General features: G+C 38.2%; 1 pseudogene; it reads left to right on the top strand.

Moving 5' to 3' along the window:
* The first annotated feature begins 271 nt into the window (after positions 1 to 271).
* The window catches only part of LOC132650493 (zinc finger protein 431-like), a 95,915-nt pseudogene continuing 77,207 nt past the window's right edge, over positions 272 to 18,979 (top strand).

The raw sequence follows: 18,979 nt of genomic DNA, 5'->3' as shown, positions 1-18,979 counted from the left end.
ACTGATGAAATACAGGTTTTTGAAGCACGCCTTTGTTTTTTGTTTGTTTGTTTGTTTTTGTTTCTTTTTCAATCTAACCTTTAGGCTTTTTCATCTCCCCTACTTCACATCACGCACAGCACCCAACTGTATAACATTCGTACTTCTGTGTCAGAAAATAAATGGAAGAAGCAGTAGAATTATATGATTATATTGACAATGACGTATAAATTATATTGTTGCCACTGTTTCTGTTGTACAAATGTATGGCATATTTTAGAATTCAGTGACCTTCAATGATGTGCATGTGAAATTCAGCCTAGAAGAGTGGGCCTTGCTGGAACCTTCCCAGAAGCAACTCTACAAAGATGTGATGCTAGAGACCTGTGAAAACCTCACTGCTATAGGTAAGACTGCAATTTTTCTTTCACTTTTAAAATAAAGAGACAACTCTTACTTTGTTATTGATCCTCTTCTGTAATTCCAATTGAGAATGAGGAGGAATGTGGTAAATAAATCAGGCATGATTCTAAGGGTCACAGAAGATAATGATTTAAGTTTTGCCTTAATAATAACATGTTATTTCCAATAATATATATATTCTCGTACTATATTTTAGGCTACAATTGGGATGACCATAATATTGAAGAACATTTTCAAAGTTCTACAAGTAATAAAAGGTAACATTATGTGCACACTGATACAGATATGAATCTTAAATTTTAATGTGTCCTGGAAGTTTGGTGTTTTTTGTTTGTTTGTTTATTGGCTGCTTTTTATTTTCTGTTTTTGAAATAGATTTTTTCTGGGTATCTGTGACTTTCTTAGACTTGCTTGTTAGACCAGCCTGACCTCAAAATAACAAGCAAGATATGCCTGCTTCTGCCTCCACAAGTGCTGGGATTGAAGGCATGTACCAGCACACATGGCTGTGTCCTGGAAGTTTTAAAGAAAAGCAACAGTGTAAAAACAGCACTGCTTTACGTGTACTGATGATCATTAAAATCTCATAATTCCATGTATTTCAATGTCAGGTATCTGATTTGTGTTTACAAGGCACTCCCCTAAGATAGAAGAAAAAAAAATAATATTGTAACAAAAATACCATTTGAATCATATGGACATTACAGCTACTGACTTGAACTGCCAATCTGTTTAGTCTCATTCTATCTACTCAGATATTGTAAGAGGTATGCACACTGAAATGGTGATCAGTATGTGTCCAAAACCTTCTAATAAGCAAAAATTTCATAGTAGAACCAGTGTTACTCATTTTCGTGCAGTAACTTTGTAAAGTTTAGTGAAAGAAGCAGCTTATGAGAATCAAGAATATTGTTGTGGAGAAACCTTAATCCCTATATGACATATCTATGATGAACAAAAAACAAACTGTGTTAATTCAATGTGGGAATCTTTATTATTTTTGTAAATTAAACTGGTATATCATATGTCAAAATGATTCTAAGACACATGAGCATAGGGATATTGAAAGAAGCAGTGTCCCTGTCTTTCTCCAAGAACAATTGATTTGGTAGTAGTCCCCACTGTGAGTAAATTTTCTGAATGTGATAAATGGTTACTGTTAATTGGTTTTGCAACTTCACTGAGAATTTATCAGCAAACTCATATTGCTGAAAATACCTATGAATACTAGGAATTTGGAACTTCTGCTTTTCCTGGCTCACTTTGTAAATGAAGTATCATTCATACAGAACAAAAATTTGTGAATGGGATTGCTGTGGTAAAACTCTGAATTCTTAAATACTCTTCATATATAGGAGAAAACCTCTTATAGAAAAATGATGCTATAAAAGTGATCCACATAACAAATTTTCTTACCATCACAGGGATCTTAAAAAATACCCATAATGAAGGGGAATACCGTGAATGTAAATAATGTGATAAAACTTTTAAATTTGATTCTTCTTTACCATTAGACCAAATTATGAAATTAATTCATATAGATAAATATATTTATTAGTGTAATGAAATGACAGTGGTAAATCTTTCACATGTGCCAATTTTTTTTGCAGGCATGAAAGCAGTCATACTGGAGAGAAACCCTTTAAATGCACTCTATGTGGGAAAACCTTCTCCTATATCACTGTTCTTATATGGCATAAAAGAACACACACTGGAGAGAAGCCTTACAAATGTAATCAACGTGGTAAAGCCTTTGCAAAAAGCAGTCAGCTCATACGGCATAAAAGAACACATACTGGAGAGAAACCTTATGAATGTAATGAGTGTGGCAAAGCCTTTGCAGAAAACAGTACTCTCTTAAGCCATAAAAGAACACACACTGGAGAGAAACCTTATGAATGTAACCAGTGTGGTAAAGCCTTTGCACAAAATAGTCGTCTCATAAACCATAAAAGAACACACACTGGAGAGAAACTTTATGAATGTAATGAGTGTGGTAAAGCCTTGGCAAAAAACAGTCATCTCATGAGCCATAAAAGAACACACACTGGAGAGAAACCTTATGAATGTAATGAGTGTGGCAAAGCCTTTGCAGAAACAGTACTCTCTTAATCCATAAAAGAACACACACTGGAGAGAAGCCTTATGAATGTAACCAGTGTGGTAAAGCCTTTGCACAAAACAGTCATCTCATAAGCCATAAAAGAACACACACTGGAGAGAAGCCTTACAAATGTAATCAACGTGGTAAAGCCTTTGCAAAAAACAGTCATCTCATGAGCCATAAAAGAACACACACTGGAGAGAAACCTTATGAATGTAATGAGTGTGGCAAAGCCTTTGCAGAAAACAGTACTCTCTTAAGCCATAAAAGAACACACACTGGAGAGAAACCTTATGAATGTAACCAGTGTGGTAAAGCCTTTGCACAAAACAGTCATCTCATAAGCCATAAAAGAACACACACTGGAGAGAAACCTTATGAATGTAATGAGTGTGGTAAAGCCTTTGCAAAAAACAGTCATCTCATGAGCCATAAAAGAACACACACTGGAGAGAAACCTTATGAATGTAATGAGTGTGGCAAAGCCTTTGCACAAAACAGTACTCTCTTAAGCCATAAAAGAACACACTGGAGAGAAACCTTATGAATGTAACCAGTATGGTAAAGCCTTTGCACAAAACAGTACTCTCTTAAGCCATAAAAGAACACACAGCAAAGAGAAACCTTATGAATGTAACCAGTGTGGTAAAGCCTTTGCAGAAAACAGTCATCTCATAAGACATAAAAGAACACATACTGGAAAGAAACCTTATGAATATACCCAACCTGATAAAGCCTTTGCACAGCAGAGTAGTCTCCAAAAACAGGAAAAGACACACAGTGGAGAAAAGCCTTGTGAGGGTAATTAGTGTGATAAAGCCTTTGCATGTAACAATCATCTCCTAAGACAACAGCACATTCTGGAGGGAAACCATATGAATATAACTATGTGGCAAAGCCTTTGCACATAACATCTCCTAATACATAAAAGAATACATACTGGAAAGATGTCTGACTGTAACCAATGTGAAAAAACTTTTGGACTTCAGAATCATCTTCACACTCATGAAAGAAATCCTAATGGACAGAAACCCTGTGAGTGTTTTAAACATGGTGAAACCATTCCACATTTGTATAATCTTCATCATCATGAAAGGATTCATAATAGAGGAAAAACTTATGAATGTGTTAAAATGGTGAGGCCTTGCATAAATCTAGAATCATCATCATCATAAAAGTATCCTTACTGGAGAGGAATTCTGTGAGTATAAGCGATGTCGATGTGGAAAGGCCTTTGTGTACTTTGGTCCACTGAGATGCAACGGAACTGTAAAACTAGCTCAATGGAAATGACCTCCCTTTTCTGAAGGGAACATGCAACAGTATTATATAATAAGGGGCAATAGGAACGGAGAGTAGTCATGGGGCAGAGAAGGGAGGGGGATTACTATTGGAATTTAAAGTAAATAAACTTATTTTTAAAAAGAATACAATGAATGGTGAATATCAATTACATGCAACAGTATTATATAATAAGGTATTTACGGAAGACTTATTGATAATCCTGATTCTCAACATTTACTGTTTTCAATTGCCTCAGTTTACACAAAAACTTTTAGTCCAGTGGATGAATATGTAGGGAATGGTGAATTAACACCAGCCAGGAAGTTCTCTGAGAGTATCACAACAGTGGTAGACTGTAGAAGTTTCTTTGTGTACACATACCTATTGTTCCAGGGGTTCTATTGAAAAACATCACAACCCAGACTGAAGTTTGAGATGTGAGGGAGGAGGCTTTCTCTTCTATGTATGACCCTGCTGCTGGCCTAGTTGTATAACCATGGCAAGGATGAGTTTTCTCTGCCTGACATCATCTGGAGAATGTCTTTACACATAGATGCCATCAATCAAGTTTGATACATGGCCTATGACACAGATCCCTGATAACTCTCCCCTCCCTTCAAATATAGGATAATTAGGTTCCATGTTCTTGTTCACATGATAGGAATGTGCTTTTTAATGCAAATCAAGCATCCTTGAAGTGCCCAGTTTTAAACAATTATCTACACCTATCCTTAGAGCATCCCAGTCACTCCCCAAGGGGTACATACCCTCTGTTTTCTGGAATTAAAGTTTAACTTACTTTCTGAGGTGGTTCCCAGAGTGTTCTGATCACTGTTATGCTTGTGGGTCTTCCAAGCTTTATACCTCATCTTCTGGCCCCTCCTTCCTTTCTGGGCTGGTGAGAAACAGCCTCCAGGCAGCAAGAAAACCACGTTCTCGGAAATGCTTGTGATAAAATGTTTTACATTTCATAGCATTTCAAATTTCATGTGTTTCTGGATATGAGATGGTAAATAAAACAGTGTCTTTGGGATGGGACTCTTTGAAATGAGTTATACCTAGTGTTGATTTCACTAAAAGCTTGCAGGCAAGCTTCATGGTATGAAATCTTCTGAGTTGAGCACAGTGGCCTATGGAGGAGAAATAAGAGCAGAAATTTTATTTTCCTGTTTTTAATAGCTGAGTAGTGTTCTGATAATGTATGGGTAGATGGCAGAGGAGGGGAACTTCTCTTTTCAGTGGACTAAGGAAAAAGGATTGGGGGAAATAGCAAAGGGGGGTGGGACCAGTAGGAGTTGAGGGAGTAGCCTTTAATAGGGATATATAATGAATAAATTGTGAAAAAATAACAATGATTAATAAAATAAAAATGAAGTAGAAAAACAAAACTTATAAGCAAAACTTCGAGTCCAGTCTGGGTACCCACCCTCCATCAAAGAAAAGAAAGAAGATATAAAGAAAGAAAAAAAATTAGAAAGATATAAAGAAAGGAAAAATATTTTCTTGTATCTGTTGAGACTTTCTTCCTTGTGAGCTCATTTTTTAATCATTGCTTAATGGAGAACATGCTGCTCGCTCTGAAGTTTATATTTCCATAAACATAGGTTTCATACCTGGAACAAATGGCAGAGGTTCATATTTAACATATCAAAACAGACATAGCTGCTAATTTTCTCCCAGCAATCCCTAAGTCCTTCCATGTTATATGGTCCTCCAGGCTGGCATAGTGCACCCAATACCCTGAATTCTTCCCAGGGCCTGAGCTAAACTCATTTTCCCCTTCCCCATATGTAGGCAAACTATTTTGGCTTCCTGGTCCTGTTGATAGCCATGCAAGAGTAACAGCAAAACATCTGTAGCACTCGTGGAATGTGGCTCCCCCGTTAGCATAGTCATGATGAGTTTGTCTTGGAGAAGCATACCCCAAGAACTGCTTATGCTGAGGACTTTGTGCTGTTGTGGAACATAGCTCTATTTGATGCCATTATGATGCCCATATTCCTCATTTGGTGTCTGTTGTTATGCCCCCATTTTCATTTCTTATGTTGCTGATTTGCGTATTTTTCTCTCTGGCTTTTAGTTAGTTTGGCTAAGGGTTTGTCTACCTTGTTGATTTTCTCAAAGAATCAGCTCTTGGTCCCATTGATTGTTTGAATTGTTTTCTTTGTTTCTAATTCATTGATTTCTTAGTTTGAATATTTCCAATCATCTACTCCACTTGGGTGTGTCTGCTTAAGTTGAATTCACACCATAATTCTTCCAGACATTTAAAAGGAGCTACAATAATCCTTCCTAAACTATCAAGAAAAAAGAAGATAAGAAAAAAGGAAAAGAAACAGAAGGAACCCTTTGAAACTCTTTCTAGAAATCCAGCATTGCTGTCATAAGCAATCCAGTAAAACACAAAAAACAACAACAAAAGAAAACTACAGGCCAAAACTGTTGATAAAAATAGACTTTCAACCAAAGTTAAACAAAAAAAGATAAGGAGGGGGTGCTGGAGAGATGTCTCAGAGGTTAAGAACTGACTGACTGCTCTTCGAAAGGTCCTGAGTTCAATTCCCTGCAACCATATTTTGGCTCACAACCATCTATAATGAGATCTGGTGTTCTCTTCTGGTGTGCAGGTGTACATGCTGGCAGAATAATGTACACATAATAAATAAATAAATAAATAAATAAATCTTAAAAAAGAAATTAAAAAAAACGATAAGGAGGGACAATTCATTCTCATCAAAGGAAAATTCCACCAGGAGGACATCACAGTCCTGAACATCTATGCCCCAAATACAAGAGCACCTGCTTTTGTAAATAAAAACATGATTAAATCTTAAATCACACATCCCAACACCTTAATAGTGGGAGACTTCAACACTCCACTCTCATCAAGGGACAGATCATCTAGACAAAAGCTAAATAGGGAGAAATGACACTTACAGAGCAAATTTACTGAAGCAAATAGACCTAATGTCTACAGAACTTTTCAACCAAACACAATGGAGTATGCCTTATTTTCAGTACCTCATGGAAATTTCTCAAAAATTGACCACATAGTCAGACACAAAGCAAGTCTCAACAAATGCAAGAAAATAAAAATAATTTCTTGTATCCTTTCAGACCACCATGGCCTAAAACTGGACCTCAACAACAACAGAAACTACAAAAGCATACATACATATGGTAACTAAACAACTCTCTACTCAGTGACAGCTTTCTCAGGAAAGAAACAAAAAAAGAAATTGGAGACTTCCTAAAATTCAATGAAAATGAAGGCACAACATACCAAAAGTTATGGGAAATGATGAAAGTGCTCCTACGTGGAAAGTTCATAGCACTAAGTTTCTTCAAAAAGAAGTTCTAGACAAGCAATTTAATGGCAAACCTAAAATCCCTAGTATAAAAAGAAGTAGACACACACAAGAAGAGAAGATGATTGGAAATATTCAAACTCAGAGCTGAAATCAATGAATTAGAAACAAAGAAATCAATTCAAAGAATCAATGTGACCAAAAGCTGGTTCTTTGACAAAATCAACAATATAGACAAACCCTTAGTAAATCTAACTAAAAGGCTAATAGAAACTATCCAAATCAGCAAAATCAGAAATCAAAATGGGGGCATAACAAGAGACACTGAGGAAATCCAAACAATCATTAGGTCATAGTACAAAAGCCTACATGCCACAAAATTTGGAAATCTAAATGAAATGGACAATTTTCTTGATAGATTCCATCTACCAAAATTAAATCAAGATCAGGCAGAAAGATTGAATAGTCCTATATCCCCCAAGGAAATAGAAGCAGTCACCACAAGTCTCTCTTCCAAAAAAAAAAAGCCCAGGCCACATGGTTTCAGCACAGAATTCTACCAGACCTTCAAAGAAGTGCTAACTCCAATTCAACTTAAATTATTCCACAAAATAGAAACAGAAGGAACATTACCAAATTCATTCTAGATAGCCACAGTCACCTTGAAACCTAAACTACACAAAGACCCAACCAAAAAAGAGAAATTCAGACCTATTGCTCTTATGAGAATTGGTGGAAAAATATTCAATAAAATATTGGCAAACCTAATTCAAGAATATATAAAAGATATCATCCACCATGACCAAGTAGGCTTCATCTCATGCATGCAGGGGTGGTTCAGTAAATGGAAATCCATCATTTAAACAAACTGAAGGAGGAAAACCACATGATCATCTCCTTAGACATTTGACAAAATCCAACATCCATTCATGTTTAAAGTCTTGGAGAGATCAGATATAAAAGGCACATAGCTAAACATAGTGAAGAAAATACACAGCAAGTCTATAGCTAACATCAAACTAAATGGAAAAAAACTTACATCAATCCCACTGACATCAGGGACAAGGCAAGGCTGCCCAAGTACTGGAAGTCTTCGGTAGAGCAATAAGACAACTAAAGGAGATCAAGGGGATACAAATTGGAATGGAAGAAATCAAAGTATCACTATTTGCAGAAGATATGATAGTCTACATGAATGACACCAAAAATTCATCCAGAGAACACCTTCAGCTGATAAACACCTTCAGCCTTGCCAGGCCACAGAGGAGGACAATGAAGTCAGTTTGGATGAGATCAGATAAGCTAGGGTCAGATGAAAGGGGAAGAGGACCTCCCTTATCTCTGGACTTGGAGAGGGGCATAGGAGGAGATGAGGAGGAGTAGGTGGAATTGGGAGGGGAGGAAAGAGGGGGCTACAGCTGGGATACAAAGTGAATAAGCTCTAATTAGTATAAAAAATAAAAACTTAATTTAAAAAATTGAACAGCAAAAAGTTTAAAGAAAAAAGTTGCACTTAGCACTTTTGGAACTGAATACAGCTGGCAGCCTTCAACAAAGATAGTGGTAAAACCATGGCTCCACCTTCTTTATCCATAAACCAACATGGTGGTGAGCCATGTGTTGCTGCATACTGTGGCCACCAATGCAAAACAGCCATTAGGTGTCACTGATGGTGTTACTACAGCCTACAGTATAGCACTGTGGAGCATTTACAGTTCCCCATAACTAAAATTTCTAAAATTGTAATCAAATACGTTTTAGAACCAACTGCATAAAAGAACAGTACTTTAACTATTCTGGCCATACCAAACCTGTCAGCCAGAAAGAAACGGCATTAATCCATTCACTCAGGAGCTGGTGGTAGGTATATAATGGTTAACAATTACCTGAATACAACCCTGTATAACCCTATGGTAACATGGAGCTGCAGTTTTATTCTCCTGTTAAAGAGCATAAGCAGACATTTTGCATCAAATAATCTCCAGCCTTTTAAGTGAAAAACAACATATTTTACAGTTCTTTCTCAAATCATATTTGCAGGAACGCAAAACCAAAGCAAATACAGTTCATATGTCCTCTGGCTTTCTATACATACTCTGATCTTCCATAAAATTCTATATAACTTCCGGTTACTTTGGACAAACTATTTCTTTCTTTTTTTTCTTTTTTTCTTTTCTTTTCTCTTCTTTTCCTTTCCTTTCCTTTCCTTTCCTTTCTTTTCTTTTCTTTTCTTTCCCTTTCCTTTCCTTCCCTTTCTTTTCTTTATTGTCACAGTCTCTTGCCTTCTCTCTTGCTTTTCAGACAACATAAAAACCTTCATCAAAATCCTCTCAACATTTCTTTACTAAGCCATGGGTATTTTACCATCTTGAGATGATACACTGTAAAAACTGCACTTTTCTTAATTGCTTCAAACAATATGGCTTAGTTTCATTTGGTAAAATGAATAAAATAAATACCAAGGTCTCTTGACCTTCCCAAAGGGTCAAGAAACTGTTCTATGTTCTTTGTTAGATAGCCCAAGGTCATTATTTTAAATGCCTGATAAACTTTAAAATGTGTCATAGTCTTAAACATTTAAACATTCTCCAAAACTTGTTTTTGCTATATGAAAATAAATTACTCTTTTTATGAGTAAAACCACAAAGCATAACCATAGTTTTGAAAGTCAGAATCAAATTTTAAAACCAAATTTTACCAGTGCGAACAATCCAATCTCTAAATTCAATACCAATTTAGAATGAGTCTTGTTTTCTTAGTCTAAAATGAAATGGGATAAATAAAATTCATTTTGACTAAGAGGTTCTGTAACCACTCTTTTCCTTTGTTCTACCCCACGTGGCAATTTCAAAATGGTGGAGTCACATCACAATGCATGACAAGCCACATGGTTGCTATTTAAAAACATCTGTGCTTCTGTAGATCTAATAAACACATATGCACACATATATGTTCTAAAGAAGAGTTTGAATTTAATCTTTAGACATATTCAATAACTGTTAAGCTATAAACAAGACATACAGAGCATATTAACCATTTAAGATCAGTAAAAAATATGAAGTGGTGATATATACATTTAAACTGAGAAAACTTCTCTTACTCCATCCAGCTGTAATTGCCCTATCAGTTTGGGAAAGCTCTCACAGCCCACCCTGCTCTTGGGTGTCCTCTATCTGTCCCACCCCGAGGCATTCTCCTACCAAAGACCAAAGGCTTCCCAGCTTATAGTGCTGGGAGCATGGGGCAAGCAAAGTCACCATAGTGCATAGCTGTTTGGTCACCTGCCTACTGAGACCATCATAAACAAACAAACAAACCCATAAAAGAAGACAAGAAAATAATGTACCAATACAATGTGTACAAAAAGAAAGGGAGAGGAAAGAAAACCCAAAGGGGTAGTGGACCATTTCTCAATGGCTCTCTTCCCTGTTCTATTAGAAGGTGGCCTTCCCCCAAATTGAGCTACATACAATTATACTAGCCTGAAATGGCAGCCCATTATTATACCAGACCAGTTGATCTGAAATCTCAATTCCCTCAGCCCACTCCTGCCATGGGGCATTGCTGCTGCTGCCCCCACCATGATGAAAATGCACTCAACAATCATAGCTCCTAGCTGGGCAGGAGCAGTCCTGACAATTTCATCCCCAGACCCACCCTTGCATTCTCTCCCTCTGGCTGCCAGAACACCTGATTCTGCCACAGCAGGACGTGGGGAAGGTAAACAGCATGAGGGTGGAGGGGCTGAAAGGAACAAGGAGGGATTACAGCAAGTCTGTCTCATAGCATCATCACAGTCCCATACTCCAATACAAACAAACATTCATAAACACAAGGAACAAAATAGACAGACAAATGCATGCATACTTGCTGCTACACTACTGAAAACAAAACCAGAACCAAGTGTTTGGTTTTTGTTCATGGTTGGAAAGGCAAAAGCAGAAACAGGTTCTTCCTCTGGGAAAGGCACATCTGTGCCAAAGAAGTTTCTAAACACAAGGACTAAAATAGGACAGGTGCAGACTGAGTGGCCGTGTAGCCAGATCATAAGGTAAGCTCAGATCCATGGAACTTTAGATCACTGCTCTGGTTTCCCTGCCACAAAAGCTCCAGAGCAGTGTGTGATTCTGAATCACCTCCCAACCTCAGGACTCTACCCAAGTGCCCACCAAAAAAAAAGAAAAAAGAAAAAAAGAAAAGAAAAAGAAAACAAACAAACAAACAACAACAACAACAACAAAAAAAAAACAACGAAGCCAGGGGTAATCCCCTGGCTTTGGCAGCTGTGATTACCCCGAAGTCTTCCTCTGATCACATCCTGCTGCCATCACCAATATGAACACCTGAGGATTTTTTAGAATAGAGGACAGAAAGTAATCACACACATGCACACTTAGATACTTACGAGCCGCAATAAGACCATCTAGGTCAGGGTCCTGGAGTCTTGGGGATCCTGATGAGCCCCGCAAATGTTATTCTCAGTTCGTGCGACCCCAAAAGGCCACCAGGAATTGACTGCACTGAAAACATATGAGGGTTTATTTAATACAAGCTCGAGTCTGGGTCACAACAACCTCCTTGGTGAAGAGGAGGAGTATGGCAGGGTGGTCTAGGGCAACAAGGTTTTTAAAGGGAAAAGCCATAGGCAGTGAATTACATGCCTTGGAGTTACATGACTGTGTAAGGGAAATTTACTTTTGAAATGATTGTTTTACTTTACATGCTAAGACACTAAATGGTTCTGGCCTGAACATCTGGTCCGGTAACCTAGCAACTATATCTCTACTGGGCAAGAAAAGAATGTGGTAGGGCTAATTCACCCCTGAAGGTGGCTGGACATGTATAAACCTGTCTGGTCTTTCTTCAGTCTTATGCTTTAAACTTTAAACCAAAGCCCCTCCCCAAAAAATTAAAAAATAAAACCTAAATTTTGATTCTTTGGTCTCTCACTGTGTAGTAATTCCTTTGTCTCAGAAATGTAAAAACTATGAAGCCCACTGGAATTTTCTTCACCCATGTGATGTAAATATGTATATTAATGTGTTTGCATGAACTAGGTCAGTCTGTTTTTTTGGTATATTTTACATGATTGTATGTCAGTTATCTGGCTATTAGGAGTTCCTTTTTCATCGTCCATGGAATATGTGCAAATATGTACAGGTTTATATATCTGATCATTTGTCTACGTGTATGTATGGGAGAACAGGCCATAACAGCTGGTCAGGGAAGATGTTTTCCTAAAGGGCAGCCTGAACTTGCTACAGTTTCTGCAGAGGACATGCTAGCTGAAATCACCATCATCATCATACATAAACTTGTAGGAATTTGTTAGTAAAATTTCTTGTTTCACCCACTTTTTTCAGTAAGTGTATGCCTGCAACCTCTATCTTTTCTATCCATTTCTCTTTAGATCATGGAGGGTTAATAGGACCCTAAAACTCTACCAGACCTCTGAGCCTGCCTCAGAGACAGGAAAGATGATTGCCACTGAGCCCATAGTGGCCTGAAGAGTATCTCGGGGTAAACAAGCCTGCAATTCTTTGTCAGTCTAATTAAGACCACCTGTTGTTAAGCAATAAAAACATTAGGAAAAGAGTGACTTTGTTGTCAGAGTGACCAGAAAGCCTTAAGTGGCTCAATTGGTAAAGCACTAGGCTCCAAGTAAGGAGACTGGGGATTAACACCTAAATAAAACTGCTTTTGACTTCATCAAGATGCCCAAATCAAGTTTAGATATACAGAAAGAGACAAATATCAGTCCCTGACCCTGAATTCACCTGCTTCAGTCTTTCCAAGCTGGGTATTCACTTCTGGATATTAACAATTATCAATTATTTTGAGGCTAAAATTTCATCGTGAAATTTCTTTCTTCCCTTTTCTTTCTCCAGGAATTCCCACACAATGCCCCATGCTCACCTTCAAATTCATGGCTTCTTTCTTCATTGTTATTTCATGTGTTATATATACATGTATTTTAAAATATAAACTGCTTGTTTTTTGAAGTATATGCAAATTTATTGTCTTTAATCAGTGCTTTCAGTTCCAAAATCATGTAAGATAATTACAGACATATATACATAAACTGTGACAGAACCCTTTTCCATTTTATCTCATATTTTTAATTATAAGATGAAAATGTTTTACTGTCTTGACCACAGTAAATTACTTACGAATGATGTAAGATTGTGAAGCTTCTCTTGCTGATGAGTGAGGCTTACCTGCCATGGTAGACTCTCACCCTTGTTTGTGTCTTCTTTAGATCACGTTTCAGTTTTGCTCAACAGCATTTTCTGGAGGGCATGGGCCACTGCCTACACTACATTTCATATGGAATAGCTGGGCTCAGACTTGGTCATCCCATCATTTTCTTCTGATTTAATCTGTATTGAAATGTTTGCTGTGTATGGTTTATGATTTCCACATAGCAAAGCAGGTGAGCAATCAAAGTTGTCAATCCAGAATTTATGGAAGAATCTCCTGGGTACTGGGGGATGTAGGTGCCTCGAGAAAATGCTTTAAGCAAGGGATGGTTCTTTTCTTTTAACATGAGAAGATTCCTCTGAAATAGTTTATAAAATCATTCTTATTTGATAGACTGTAAATATAATGTGTTGTTTGGCCACGTTCCACACCTTCCTTCTGGTTGAAAATATTTTGCCATAAGGAAAACACATCAATTATTTATATCACTATAGATTACCTGTATATTTGCCTGTGTATTTTGGTTCAAGTCCAGCAAATCAACACCAACTAGTACCCAAGTATCAATTAGCTGGGATTTTTTCCGAAAACAGACACACACATAGATTGATCTTTCTTCCTTCTTTCTTCCTCCTCCACCTCTTCCTTTTTTTCTTGGCCCATGTATATATGCCTTCATGTCAGCAGAGGAAGCCTTATGCACACAGCTTACCACTGAGCACAGAGCACCTTACCTACTAAGCCTCCAGCACACCAAGCATATTTAGTGTCCTGCCTGCTCACACACCGCTGGCCAGCAGAGGGCGCCAGAACACCCTAAACAAGGTCATGATGCCCAACCTGAGCTCAGGCGGGTTGGACCAATCCCCCCAGGATGCAGGCAGCAGTGTGGGAGTGCAGGATTGTGCATCTCTCTTTAGTCACCCCCCGCCGTCTGCGGTTCTGCCCCACGCACGAGGCGTTAGGGGACTCCAGGCAGACGGACTGACAGATGTCGGTGGACAGGGGAGGGATTGCTTGCAGTCAAATATCTGAGTCCCCCACCCCGTCTCCCTCATGAATCCTGTCCCTTATGCTGCCTATAAAGCCCCTGCGGGCTAGTCCCTAAATCACGTGCCGGGGTCCCTCAGCTTTGCTCATGGGTGGCATGGCAAAAAGCCTGGAAGTAGGCTGGGGAAGCCTCTTCACGCTACTGCAGGCCTCAGTGGCATACAGCCAACACAGCCTTTCCCCTGGTCCCTGTGTTGGTAAATCTAAGGTCTTGCCAGACAAGCTTGCAATAGCCTTTAATCCAGGCACATGGGATGCAGACACAGGATGATCCTTGTGATTTCAATGTAAGCCTGGTTGGCAAAGACAGTCCAGGACAGTCAGGCCTACACAGAGAAACCCAGTCTTAAAAATCAAAACAGAAAATAAGATTAAAACAGAACATTTGCGCTGGGTTTGGTGGCACAGGCCTTTATTCCCAGCAGTCTAGCAGGCAGAAGCAGGCCAATCTCAGTGAGTTCAATATCAGCCTGGTCTACAAATTTAGTCCAAGTTAGCCAGGGCTAAAACAGAGAAACTCTGTCTCAAAATACCAAATCATTCATGTATATAAATTCATGCATATAAATTTTAATATATATTTAAATACATCTTTAATATATTTATTAAATATAAAGTTATTGAATGTATTAATATGAGTTAATGTTTGATAAATATATAATGTAGTTAATATATTATATATTTAATATATATCAATACATATTTTGTTTTAATCATATATATAAAATCTGAGCCAGGCATGGTGGCACATGTCTGTAATGCCAGCTCTCTGGGAGGCACAACTATGCTGATCTGCATGAGTTCAATGTCACCCTGGTCTACAAATCAAGTCTAGGACATGCAAGGGAACAGAGTCTAATAAAACAGGGTCCTTCACACCCACATATCTAGAGTTGTCTGAAATAACAGAGTGTGACTTAAACTATGTTATAAGAAAGTCTTGCCAGGCATGGTGGCACACATCCTTAGTCTCAGCACTTGAGAGGCTGAAGAAGGTGGGTCTCTGTGAGTTCAAGGTTAAACTGATTTACAGAGAGAATCCTGGACAGGCAACAATGCACAGAGACACCATGTCTCAAAAAAAGCACATTAAGTTAAATGAAATGAAATGAAAAGAAAATATCAAATCCTGGCATATTGTCACATGCCTTTAATACCAGCACTCTGGCTGGCAAAGGGGGTGGATCTATGTGAATTTAAGGCCTGCTTGGTCTAGAAAGCATGTCCAGATCAGTCAAAGCCATACAGAAAAAAACTGTGTCTCAAAAAACAGCTTCCTGAGATGTAAACAAAAAAGGTTAATTTCTTTACTCATTTCTGAGGGCTCAGGTTGGAGCTGAGGACAGAGATCTACTTGAGTGGGAAAACGACCTCAGGCATGTTTCTTTCTTTCTTTGTTTCTTTGTGTGTTTTTATTTTTAAATTATTCACATGGCCCAGGGTCATGTCCACTTTGGATTTTCCCAGGTGTCCCTGCTCTGTCTATACTCTTCCTGAGATCTGAAATAACTTACTCCTCCCCCATACCTAGTACCCATCAGGTTCATTTCTTTTATATTTCTTTTTTATTCACTGAACACTTCTAGTCTCTCACTCAAGGGGGAAGAAACTTTTCATTTTCCTGTAGAGACATTGAACCCTCCTAAGCTGACCAGGCTGGAAACCCAGTCCCCAGCAAGCAGCCGGAAAGAAGAAATGTTAATATTTACAAGAAATTGTGAACATCATGATTTATTGTACATAAAAACATTTTCTGGTCCTGGAATTACCATGATTAGATGAATTTTTAATGCTGTGACAGTTCAGGCAGACTGTTGGGTGAACGTTTTGAAAGGCAAATGTTGTTATAAACAAAAATGAAAATTCCAACCATTCTATTTTACCAATAAAGATTCAGGAGCCAGATGCTGCAGAGAAAAGATTCTAGCTCAGAGATGCAGATAAAGCACCCAGCTGGCCTTCCTTCTCAGCTTCAGTCCAAATGGAGAAAAAAAAATGTTCACTAGCTCAACTCATGCCCAGGAGAAAAAAAGCCAAAAATCTTGAGGCCAAAGGCTTCCTAGAAATCCCGGGGTGCTAAGGAGCTGAAGCTTAAGCTAAAGCTAAAGCAAAAGTCTGAGATAAGCCTTTCCACACTGTCTTAAATATCCCTCAACTCAAAGTCCCTCCTGCTCTTTAATGTCTGTAAGCATGTTTCTGGCTTCAATTCTTGACCTAGGGTTAACTTTAGTAAATCTTGTGTCCAGAAAGTTCTTGGATTAAAGGTGTCTGCTAGAGCTGGTTGAACCATACCATAATCACCTGTTTACAATAAACAAAAATTTCTTGGATTGTAGGTGTGTGATAGGGCTCAATCACACTGATCAATAAACAGTGTTTTACCATTCACAATTTTGGGGTTCATAATGGGATCAAATATCCTGCAACATTTCCCCTTTTGGCTAAATGAAAGACTTCTCCCTCTAACATCAATAAACTATCTACTATCAGGTATAAATGACATTCACAATGTCTAGTCTGTATGTAATTAGCAAACTTGAAAAAAGTATTCTACTCTCTATCTTGATGAATCAAAAGTTCTGTACCAATTTTAGTAGGTTTATCCTCTTTTATATGTCTATATGAGTGAGTATATACAGTGTGCATCTTTCTGCTTCTGAGATAGCTCACTCGGGATGATCCTTTCCAGGTCCCACCATTTACCTGCAAATTTCATGATTTCCTTGTTTTTTTATTGCTGAGTAATATTCCATTTTGTAGATATACCACAATTTGTGCATCCATTCCTCCACTGAGGGGCATCTGGGCTGTTTCCAGCTTCTGGCTATTACAAATAAGGCTGCTACAAACATGGTTGAGTAAATGTCCTTATTGTGTACTTGAGCCCCTTTTGGGTATATGTCTAGGAGTGGTATAGGTGGATCTTGAGGAAGTGCTATTCCTAGTTGTGTGAGAAAGTGCCAGATTGCTTTCTAGAGTGGTTGTACAAGTTAAACTCTGTACACCTAAAGAAACTAATCAAGAGGAAGGACTGTTGCTAAAATGTTCAATTCCTATCCAGAAAGGCAAAGAGGATGGACATCAGAAGAAGGAGAAAAGAGGGATCAATTCAGGAGCCTGACACAGAGGACCTCTGAAAGGCTCTGCCCTGCAGAATATCAATGCAGATCCTGAGACTTATGGGAAACCTTTGGGCAGAGTGCAGGGAATCTTATCAAAGAAACAGGAAACAGTAAGATCTGGAGAGGACAGGAACCCCACAAGGAGAGCAACAGAACCAAAAAATCTGAGCACAGGGGTCTTTCCTGAGATTGTTACTCCAACCAAGGACTCTGCATGGTGATAACCTAAGACCTCTGCACATACGTAGTCCATGGCAGTTCAGTATTCAAGTGGGTTCCATTGTGATAGGAACAGGGACTGTCTCTGACATGAACTGATTGGCCTGCTCTGTAATTACCTCCCTCGGAGGGGGAATCAGCATTTTCAGGCCACAGAAGAGGACAAGGAAGCCACTCCTGATGAGACCTAATTGAGTAAGATCAGAAGGAAGGAAAAGAAGTCCTCTCCTATCAGTGGACTTGGGGAAGGGCATGCATGCAGAGGGCTGAGGAAGGGAGGGATTGGGACAGGAGGAGGGAGGGAACCACGGGGGATACAAAGTGAGTAAAATGTAATTAATAAAAAATAATGATAATTAAATAATTATAAATAAAATAAATAAATAGTAAATAAATAATTAATTCTAAATTAAAAAAATAAATAATTATAATTAAAGAAAAATTGTGGTTTTTATTTTTTGAGGTATTTCTGCATTGGGATTTTTACGTAATGAGTTATTTCATAGGTAACATGGTTTTCAAACCACCTTTGATTTTTTTTCCCCCCAGAAGTGTTCATAGTGTTTAGAATGGGGCAGCTCATAGCAGTCTTGGAAACATTTAAACAGTTTTACTATTTTTATGTGTTTTCATGTTTTCCCACGTGTATGTCTGTGCATGACATGCATGCCTATTGTCTGCAGGGGCCAGAAATAGGCAATGGATCTTCTGAAATTGTTCTTACACAAAGTAGCGAGATACTATGTCCATGCTGGTAAGAGAATTCAAGACTGTGGAAGTCTTATCAGTGATTTGATTTGATTTTAGTTCTTAATTTTTTTTCACAATTTCTTGTTATATAGCCTGATTGAAACCCCCTTCCTCCAATCCCCCCAGTCCCACCATCCCTCCTTCTTCCTCCTCTCCCCTTTTCCTAGTGCAGGTAAAGGGGGAGTGCTTCACCATTGCCATCTCACATAGCCTGTTAAGTCCCATCAGGAGTGCATGGATCCTCTTCCTCCATGGCGGCATCCCAAGGGGTGAGTAATTAAAGAGCAGGCAATGGAGAATTTCTTTACCAATATATATATATATATATATCACCCCAAAAAATTTACTTTAGAAATCATGAAAATAACATAATATCTTCCACAAGCCAAAAACAAACAAACAAACAAAAAACCAGACATTTTACTCTTTGGGCCATTATACTGAAAAAAAAATGTAAAAGCTTGAACATTATCACAGCTTTGAGTTTATTACTTTCATATTTATACCATTGAGAATTTATTTAGTCTTCCTACATGGGT

This window comes from Meriones unguiculatus (genome assembly GCF_030254825.1).
Source record: "Meriones unguiculatus strain TT.TT164.6M chromosome 13 unlocalized genomic scaffold, Bangor_MerUng_6.1 Chr13, whole genome shotgun sequence".
Taxonomy (NCBI): Eukaryota; Metazoa; Chordata; class Mammalia; order Rodentia; family Muridae; genus Meriones; species Meriones unguiculatus.
Note: the sequence above shows the minus strand (reverse complement) of the source record. Positions and strands in the feature narration are given on the sequence as shown.